The sequence below is a fragment of the Sturnus vulgaris genome, chromosome 24 (genome assembly GCF_052056855.1).
Source record: "Sturnus vulgaris isolate bStuVul1 chromosome 24, bStuVul1.hap1, whole genome shotgun sequence".
NCBI classification, from domain to species: Eukaryota; Metazoa; Chordata; class Aves; order Passeriformes; family Sturnidae; genus Sturnus; species Sturnus vulgaris.
Window position 1 is genome coordinate 4,569,400 of NC_142266.1, and position 9,539 is coordinate 4,578,938.

A 9,539-nucleotide genomic window follows, 5' to 3' on the forward strand; every position below is an offset into this window, starting at 1 on the left:
AAACTGTGTTTTCTAGATGACATTGTGCTGTCATCCCTCTCATCACTACAGCTCAGCAAACCCCAGACAAGTGGTCCGTGCCAGACATACAGCAGCTACTTTATTTTTTCAAAGATGTTACCACTCTTTCCTGTATAAAATAATAATCAGGTTTTCAAAGACCTCATTTGCTTTTGATAGAGTTTTTTTTTTTAATTTGAATTAGATTGATACAAAGGTTTTAAAGTAGAATAGATTTTAAAATACACTTTTAACTCACCTGGCAATGGTTCTGTTACTGGGAAGGAGCATTCTGCTGGCACAGTGGGTTCATAACTACACTAAATAGAATTTAAATAGCATTTTAAATAGAAACTAGTACATCAGTTATGTGATTTTTCTTAATTGATGTGTCTGTACATTTAGAAGTACATGAAAGCAGTTTAGTGAGAAATTAAACTGCAGTACTCCTCATAAATCTTTGAATTACTCTCAGCTAGCTAGAGCTTTGTTTCCTTGAGAATAATCCCTGATGATCCATCTAGGCTCAGGATGTTGCTTTCCTATAAAACCCCCATTCATGGAACAGCCTCAGATAATTATCATGTGACTGATACTTGTGGTCTGCCCAGAAGTGATTCTTCTGAGAACAGTTTTTGGTGTGACTTTTTCCCTACTTGAAGTGGCATTAAAATTGCTGTGGGTGCTTTATTTCATGTTTGAATAAGCTCAGAAAAAGAATCTTGGAAGTAGGGCAGATGAGTACAGGATTGTGTGCAGACTGATAGTTTGTGTGTTGTGGAATAACACCCAAGTTCTCAGCTGAAAAGGTGAGTGACAGACTTAACTGTTAATTTGTCTAAGCTTTTCAGTCTTACCTCAGTAGAGTGTTTGAGAAGGTTTGTTCCTTCCCAAAAGAATGTCTTTAAAGTATTCCTGTTTTCTGGAATGGATGAGAACTGGATGAGATTCAGACTTGCTTAATGACACAGAAGAAATTTGCAGCTCCAGTGCCTTAACTCACCCTGACTCTTACTTAAATCTAATTCTTCCCTGGAGTCCCATCAGGTTTTGTAGTTTCATTCTTTCCAGAATGAGTTTAATTACAGCTGTTTTTGCTGTAATGGCTACAGTGGCTGCAATGGCTTTTATTTAAGGCCAATGGCACAGAACTCTGAAACGTTTTGCTAAAACTCATTTTATCTCTTGAAAACTTTTTAAACTTTTACACTCAGCTGTCCCCAGCCTGATGATTTCCTCTTGGCAGGTCACATTTAACACGAGCAGAGTCGGAGTGTTGCCGTTCTGCCACTGAAATCTCACCCCTTCGTGTTGCATTAATGTACTTGTTTAGCTTAATGCAGCATCTCTAATTTATTTTACCACTGATGTTGAATGTTTTTGCAGGTTTCTTGTCTCATTTCAAACTCGTCACTGCAGAGGGGCTGAGCTGATGTGATATTTTTGTCACTGCATATTAAAGCAGCGATGCCTCTTCATTGGAGGGATTCATTGTTCAGACACCAAACTGGGGTGTGGAGCTCTTGGATGATGTGAGCCTGGCAGAGAATCTGCCTGGAGTTTTTATTGGCACCTCTTTGCATGCAGGTGATTAATAAACATAAAACAATTATTCCCTGGTTGGATCCAGGTTGGAGTAGAACATATGTTTTGCCCAAGGGCAGGGCCCAGGATCTGAATCCCCCATGGAAAGGAAGATCCAAGGGGTAGCATCCAAAGCCAATGGAGCAGCAACCTCAAGGAATGAATAAATACAGCCCTTGACTCCAAACCAGGAACAAAAGAGCTGGCCCACAATGAGGTTGGACTGTAGCCTTAACAAAGGAGTTTCTTTGAGGACTTTTCAAGAATTCATCCTTTTTAAGGAATAATGTGATACTTCTGGTCTATAACTTATTTTTTTTAAAAGTCTACAGTGCTGATATTCAAATTCAGAAACCAGTTTTCATTTTTGACAGTATTACATGGAATCTATTTGAAAAATCAATATTTAAGTTAATGAAAGAGTAGGAAACTTCTTACCTGCCTCAAGTTTAGCCCTAAAGCTTCTGAAAACCACATTTTGCCTAGAATCCAGGAATCTCTTTTCTAAAGAATTCACCTTTTCATTTTTATTTGTCATGACAGGCCTCTCTTTCATAAGAAATCTCTGAAATAATTGAGCACTGCAAGAAAATAGTGCTTTGTACTAATTTTTGTGGTTCATATTATAAGAAATGAATGTAGTAGTCAAGGTGCTGTGTTCCTGGGGCACTGTGGCCACGGTGAGCTGCTCTGCCTTGCCTTGCCTGGTAATTCTGACCATATGTTTTACTCTCGAAGCCTCAGGGCCCAAAGAGTTAACAAGGCCCTTTTTCTCGTGTTAGGTTTCCTGTTTAAGGATGGTCTTTTCCTTGGGGAGCAGATCATCACCAGCTCATCTCTCCAGAGCTTGGAGTTAGCTCCAAGATCAGTTTACAGATTCTCTGTGCCTTAGGCCACGTTGGGTTGGGAGTGCTTTGCTGGAAGAGGAATGTAAGCATAGGTGCAGCACTCACAGGGCTTTTTCTTGGTGTTAATTACACCTTCCCATGGAAGAAAATCTGTGTTTTGGGATAGACCTCCCTGTGACCAGATGCATTGGCCAGAGGAGCTGTCAGAGCTCAGCTCTCTTGTGGAATTGGTCTCACAAATTTGTAATGGTGCCAGGACAGTTCTGCTGCCTAAAAATGATGACTCAAAAGTTGTCTTGAGTGAAGTGAAGACAAGCAGGGACATCAATCAAAAACTGGAAGGTGAAACTGTCTCCCATCCTGCTGTATTCACTTTTATGGGGAGCTGCTGGTGAGAGGGAGCCCTGATTCACTTTCCCCAGGATTTCTTCAAGAAATCTGTGGCCCTGTTCTGTGTAAACCAAGAGATGCTCCAGCCCTGGGCAAGTGAATGGCCTCAATCAGGGACTGGGTTTCATTGCAAACCTGAGAGTCCTCAGCAGAAATGAGTGAGACTGCCCAGTACTACTTCTACTACTACTGCTAGTAATCAGCAGAAATTAGTGAGACTACCCAATTATAATAATAACAACAACAAAAATAGAAATTGTGTGTGATCAATCCTATTGTATATTCTCTGTAGTCCCTGAGTCCGACTTCTGTTCATGGTGATCAGTCACTGGCAGAAACTTTGTCACCAAATGGAGCTGTCACTTCCCAGAGTCAAGATGTGGGAGCAGAGGGGAGAGATCAGGCTGAGCTCTCCCAAGGATGTGTTTTCCTTTGCTCTTGTCTCTGGTTTTGACAGTAGGCTCCTCCAAGAGGCATTAGCCCATGCCAGAGCTGACATTAGGGATTATGCTCATAGGATTTGGTTGAGTCCATTTTCCCATCTGAAGCAGGGACAGAATATTTCTTTTGTATTAAATAACTTGGCATTTAAGGAAGCAAAACCTTCTATTTGCTACCTGTGAAGCACTGGATATATTTATTAATATAATATTAATTTATCCTACTTGTAAAAAGTTTATCTTTCAAGCCATTTTTAATTCTTTCAGGATTTAACCTTACATAGAGTTTCCATGTGTTGTTATCAGCCATCAACAGTAATTTAGTGCAGGAAATTTTCACTGATCAAGCTAAACAGACATCAGTTGTTTTAACAGATTAAAAAAAAAAAACAAAAAAACCCCCAACAAAATGAAAATGGTGGAATTAAAAATACAACTTGTCTATTTTCCATGCCCTTGACTATGTTGGTTTAGATCTCTGCCTGGCTGAGAACTATGTTAAAAAATAAGTTAGTTGTCTTGAAAATGTAAAGTGACAGTTTAAGTGTTTTGTTTCTGTGCTAATGTGCAATTAGGTCGTTATCCAATAAACTGATTCATGTAGTTTAACTCGAGACAGCTGTGGAAGGCAGAGAAAACCCTTTGCTGTTGGGGTATGGGGGGAGAGGGTGTCTAAAAGGATCTGTTTCAGAACTGCCAGGATGGTATTTTTCCCTGTGTAATACAGTAAAGTTAGCAAGAATTCTAAATTATGCTGATCAAATCTATAGAGAGAAAATCAAAATATGTGTCTATCTGAATGCCAGCAAGTGTGGAATAATTTTTCATCTAGAAATCAACTCTAAGACAGCCCTACAAGGTGGGCCAGCCTAATCACTGAATCCTCCAAAGTGATTTCTTTATGGGTGTGTTTTCATTTGGTTAAATTACCTTTTGCTTAGTAGAGGTTCCCGTGATGTTGTTAAATATTTCTCATGTTTATGCACAAACATGAAAATTGTGGATCTCCTCGAGTTAATTTACAGCAGACAAAGGAAACTCCGTCATTTTTTGTGTCAGTATTTTGGGGATTATTGACAGTATCCTGCTACTGTACCACCAAAACACCCATGGGCCTCAGTGGTGCTTGATCTCCTCTTGCCAAATGTTGCACTGGGAATGTGGCTGATGCCGTTCCCTGCTGCCAGGGTTTTTGGTTTGTAGGGAACACCTGTGAGTCTCCCCAGCTCTGGATTCAGCAGAGGGCAGTGATCTCGCACGTTGCTGCCTTCTCCCAAACTGGTTTATCCTCTTCCTGCCTTGCAGATCAGCTGGTGGTCACAGAACTCATGGAGAGAGGACCAGAGCCTTGTCCAGCAGTGGCAGGTGGGATATATAGGGTTGTTTCTTCCTTTGGAAGACTCTTACTTTGTTTTTCACAAGTGTTGGGCAGTTGTGCTGTTGAACAAGTAATTGTTCACATTTTCAAAAAGGCAGATAGCTGGTGACTTGCCAAAAACCCAAACAGAGCAGCTGAAATCCATCCTGTCCTAGTTCATCCAAGCACTGGCAAGCAGGGATGTGGAGTTAAGATAAATCTTCACGTTTTTTAGGATATTCCAGTTCTCCCTTGCAGAGCTGCTCTGGACATTCACTGCTGTGTGCTTGCAGTGAGGATGCTCAGAGGATTTTATCAGCAGCTGTGCCAGGGAGGAAAAGCTCCTGCACCACATGGTACTGCTTTCAAAGGACTTTCTGTGATCCCACAGCAAAATTTGCTGAAGAAAAAAAAATCGAGAAAAGTCTGCAAAGGCTGGTTTGGAATGTGGGATATCACAACCCATTCATTTGCTCCCTCCCAACAAGCCTGCAGTGTGCCGAGGCTGTGGCTCAAGGGTGGCATTATGGGCCTGGCTGGAGCAGAAAATGCACTTGTCTGTGTAATTAAAATGTCCCCAGTTGGATTATATGGGAATCAGAAACTTTCAAGTACATAGCCAGACTCTGACATGGGAATTAGGAAAACATTTCCAAAGCTGTCAGCTCATTTGGTGGTTTTCCTTTTTTTTGGACAACATTTTCTTGTATCTTTGAGACTTTTGTTACTGGGCAAGGCTGGGAAAGGAATTCCAGGGTTTACTTATTCCTTATTTTCTCTGATTTAAAATGATACTGTTTCTCTTTTTTCTTTTTTTTGTTTTTATCATCCTTAAGCTCACATAGTTCTTAGTGAGCACCTTCAAGAAGAAAATAATTAAAGCAGGGTTTTAATTTCATTTGTCTTACAGTGTTCACTCAATGCACACGAAAAACCTGCCCAGAGCATCACATCAGGGGCTTTGCTTGGGCACATCTGATATTTCAAGGTTTTTGTATTGGTTTTTGCCTGGGCTGTGATGAACCAAGGGAAGACTTTTTGTGTGTCCCATGTTCACAGATGCCAGGAAAGGATTTAAGGTTGACCCTTCCTGATGTGTTTAGGAGCTGTGAAGCCACACAGTTACAGTTTTGGTTTTGGTTTCCATGTTGACTCCAAAATTTACAGGGTACTAAAGCAAAAGGTTCTTTATGTTCAAAAGCTGTGAAAAAGCTTATTAACACATGGAATTAATAGAAAACATTTTTGCCCCAAGCTGAGCTGAACGGAGCTATTTTTCCTCACAGGATTTGCTGAAATATTCCTTGGCTCAGCAGATTCAAAGGCACTGACAACATTTTTTTAGGAATACTTTAAAACAAGAATGTTCCTTAATTTTTTTAGCATTTCATCAAAGTTTTCTGCTTTATCAGGTAAGACCTTTGTATTCTCTAAATGGTCCCATATACCAAATGTTCTGAAAGATGATCCATAGGGTTTTCCCATCTCTTGGGCCTTCCTCACCTTCCTGAGGAGAGCTGAATGCTTCAGTTTTTCTGAAACCTTCCCCTTTTCCCAGTACTCTGACAAGACAGGGATGGGCTGTGGATGCCCTGTGCCTGTTTTGGCTCTGGACAACTTTGGAGAAGTTTTTTTGGAGAAGTTTTGTGCCAAACCCCAATCTGAACGGGGCCAAGTCAGGGCTGGCTGTGCTACAGGACTGGTCTCACCCTCATGGTGATTACTGTGTGCTCCTGGAGGATCCCTGTGATGACCAAATTAGCAGGAAATTCCAAAAGCCATAATCTGTAATATATAATATATATAATGTGCTGCTGCCATATGACAGGGCTGGGAGAGGAAATGAAATGAAAATGGGTCAGGAGTGGGAGGCCTGGGCTGAAACAATTCCCTGTGGTGCCAGGGTCCATTTAAGAGGCAAAACAGCAGCACATTACCAAGAGGGTGTAAGAAAGGTTGTTTTCATGGTCCAAACTGAGCAAACTGGCCTTTCCACCAGCCTCCTCCTCCTCAGCAGTGCCTGTATCCTGTGTGTCCTGCCTCCCTGCTGGAATGCTTTGGCAGGTAGTGAAGTAGAACAGAGATTCTTAAAGGAGAGAGTATTTTATCATTGGAAATAAAATTATAAACATACCAACTATACCTTTGAAACAGACTGTTTAAGGTAATTTTGGGTCTTTTTTGTAATTGTGGTACTCGAGTTGATTTATCTGTGTTTGAATCCCAATTGTTTCCTAAACTCCCCACGTCCCTTCAGCTCTTTATGTCAAATCTGTTTTCAGTGAGGTGCAGGTAACTCTTGCTTTGTAAACTTGTCTACTGAAATAGAAATTTGCAGGTAAGATGTTTCAGCACAGGGTCTAATACAATGAGGATTTGATGTTTGGTGGCACAGCAAGGAACTGTGGGAACATAAACGTAACCCTCCTGAAACAGAAACAGATATTTGGATTGGATAAAATGTTTTCTTAGGAAATGCTCCTTTTTTTTTTTTTTGAAAGTATTTGCTGCATGCTGAGAAAAAAAAAATCTCTGGAAAAACAACATCCCTAGAAGATCCAATTTGCACAGGAATCTGATCAGAATTCCATGTAGCTGCCAATGTGATGTTCAATACATGGTGAAACTCTCATAACTCCTGAATAAAGGCACTGAGAATTTCAGCCACTGATGTTCTGAATCTCATCCAGTAAAAGAATCCATAGATTGATCCACTTTGATCAGGTCTATGACAGAGGAAAAGTTTGACTGGAAGACCTGGAGTGGGGAGAATGTGATTTACTTATAGCACGTGTTTAAAGATAAAGAAATCCAAGATGCCATTGCAGAATTAGCTGAAATGTCTCTGTTCTGTGAGATAATAAATAGAATCACAGAGAACACGTGGAATTTTGGGCCAGAGGAAGATGATGGACCAATTGTTTTTTTGTTGGGTGCAAGTTGTTCAGTTACACCAAGAAAATGCTGCCTCTTGGGGATTTTTTAGTGAATTTAAGGCTCTAAACAGTGGAAAAAATCGAGAAGAATTTAAGGCACTTCTACACAGCAGAGCCATTGTCAGGGAAGAACTGCAGCATCCAGACACATGTTGAGGTGCTGCAGAACTTCTTGGCTTGGAGCAATAAATTGATCTTTCTCTGAACTCATTTTACACCCCCAAAAAAGATGAGTTGTCTCCATTTAACTTTTTCTTTGGCTATAAACTTTGCTACAAAAATAAAGCTATCCTGATGAGAAATCCTTCTAGATCTCAGGGATTTTAGTCTCTTCTCTGCTGAAAATAATCAAATTAGAAGCATCTGAAGGTGTCAGGATAAAAACATACAAAGGAACCATCCAGAACTTCACTGACAGAATTTTTCCTGCCTCGGAAAAGTTCTAGGATGCTTCAGCACCACAATCATGGAGACAAAGCTTGAGTGGATGTTTAGTGTCTGGAATTATTATTGCTATTTTTAGTGTCCTATTGGAAATGCTCAGGTGGCCACAGTGGGAATTCTTTTCCATGTAAAGAAGTTGAGGTGGGAAGACCAAAGTGATAACTTGTGGCTCAGCATGGCCACATTCTGGGTGATGGCTGGGTCAGACTCTCTCTGCCAGCTCTGTTTGGGTAATGAAGGCTCCACATCCTGCACCTGGACAGGGAGAGCAGAGTCTACACCAATAATCTCAGCAGCATCATGTCACCCTCACAAATAACATTTATTTTACTGCCTGACTTGAAAATGTTTCCAGTGTTGGTGTTTTGATTCAGTTGCACCACCAGGAAAAGCTTCCCTTGCTCACAGGCCACGTGGCTCCTTGCATTCCACATGTAAAGTTGGGAATTTAATGGACTCTCCTATAGGAAGGAATGCATTAACTACAGGTCAACAAACTCTGGTTATTGGGTTGTTTCACACCGAGAGCTGTTATTACCCTGTTGCTTTTAAGGTGCCTGTTTAAAGGTAATTATTTAGTCTGTCCAAAGCTGTGTGGAATTCCAGCACAGCCTCTGCTCCCTGGCGTTAATGATGCAGCACAGTCACAGCTCCATGTTCCCCTTGGTTTGCCCTTGGGACAGCTGACTCTTAGGGATTGAAGAGTTTCTTTTTCTTTTTCACTTGTCAAGGATTGGTATGTGGTTTCCCTGGATTTGTCATTTGTTCAAAAATTAATTCAAAAAAGATTTTTTTTATTTCATTTCCCTTTAGAATTGAAATTCCAGCGTGTTCTGTAACAAGCGTAGAAACCCTGAGCCTGGATCTATTTTTACTCTTTGACACAATCCTATGTATTTTCCCACGATGAGATTTGTAATCAGTGTGGGAATTTATACTGGGGTTGGGCCTGGAATTGTGTAAAATGTTTTTTTTTCTCTTAGGATGGAAAGGGAGGGGACATGTCAGGGGATGGCCTTGTTTGACAGTGAGATGGGAGTGGACTCCAGTACAGACAAGAATTGGCCTTGCACGACCCCTGACTCTTCTGAAGTGACTCTGTGGGCCTGCAGGAATGAGAGTGTCCAAAATTTTGGAAAGTCTTGATGCTTTTAGAAAGTTGCTCCTACGTGATGTGTCCATTACTCATCTTGAGCATCTGTGGTGGAATCAACAAGTGAATCCAAATCATGCAACTTCCTCCCACTCACAGGTCATTGGAGGTGTCCTGGCCTTTCAGGCACCAGACTGTTCCTCATAAAACATTCCAGAGACTTGCAGGTTCTCAAAAAGGAAAATGAGGAGGGATGTATTTTCCACCCCATGGATGAGGTATGTAATTACTGGAGGCAGATCCTGATTCTCTGTCTGCGTTGCTCATCCTTGCTGTGTCTAAGAATTCCTTGATATTCAAAGTGCCCCAGCCAAGCCAGGTTTGCATAATGTGATTAAATTAGGAAATGATATTTCATGCCTGGATATTACAGTGTACACACACACA